The following is a 1,208-nucleotide window of genomic DNA, read 5'->3' on the forward strand; positions in this document are numbered from 1 at the left end:
TTGTGGCGGTGAATTTTATCTTGGTTGATTTTTGTTTTGGTTTTGGTTTTACGGCTATCCTAGCAATTTTGGTTTTCATGCAGGGTGGCATCATTATTTAACATGCAAGTTTGTATTTTGGTTATATATATGCAGGTGAGTAAGTACAGTAACATACTAAAAAGTAAAGTACGGGAAACCAAAAATGCAGGTAAATAAACCACAATAAAAGCGTACATGGATGGTCTTCCCGTCATCTCCAACTGAAACTCAAAAAATGCATGTAAGGACATTTTATATAAGGTGAGAAAAAATAAGGTTCTGGTGATTTTTGTTTAAGGATGATTTTTGTTAAACAAAACATAGTGAGTTTAGTAAACCTCCGAGGTATCCAACAGGTCAGGAGAAAAAAGCAGGTCCATGTTTTCCCCTCACCACCTGGTGAAAAGTCTCGAGCTCATTTAAACTTATTGTGTTGCCTAATAATTTATCCTGTAAATACTTCTAGTGTTCAATAAACAGTGATGTTTTAATTATCTCTAAGAATAGGGTAATTCTCACTTGTAATTTAATTTGAGAATTATGTACGTGGAGACCCTTAAAAAGGGCAAGTTAGTGTTATTAAGACACTTAGCCAATTTTGGTTTTAATTTGGGCTTGTAATATTCTATAAGTGTTTAATTTCTGGTTACATTCACTTTTCTAATCCTTATTTAACCAAATTTGATTTAGCTTAAGTCACTACTGAGCCCTTAAGACCTTTGTGGATATCTTAATCATTTTGAAAGAGATTAAATTTAAGTGATAGTAATCCATCAGTTATTTGAACATAAAAATGGGGATATTAAATTAATGAGTTATTAACACCCAAAACCATACCCCCTAAGTCTAGGATCATTTGATTTGGTAGACTTTCAAATTTTGACAACCTAGGAAATTGCAAGTTTATCTTTCAATTAAGAAAAATGAAAATTGGTTTCTACCAATTAACCCCTTTTATTTCAATCATCCAAGTATGCTAATTAGGATAAAATATTGCTCATTTCCCTTTCTTGAATTAAGCCTAAATGTTAATTAAGGCTAAATTTCAAAAATTACACTTTTGCCCCTAAGGCTCTATCACTTCATAATTTATCAAATTTAATTTAAATGACTTTAAAATTTTTATCCCACTTCACTCATGGGTTAATTAATACATCAGAGAAGAAAATGTGATTTTTCAAATTTTA

Source organism: Phalaenopsis equestris, unplaced genomic scaffold, assembly GCF_001263595.1.
Source record: "Phalaenopsis equestris unplaced genomic scaffold, ASM126359v1 Scaffold233328, whole genome shotgun sequence".
In the NCBI taxonomy this organism is placed as follows: Eukaryota; Viridiplantae; Streptophyta; class Magnoliopsida; order Asparagales; family Orchidaceae; genus Phalaenopsis; species Phalaenopsis equestris.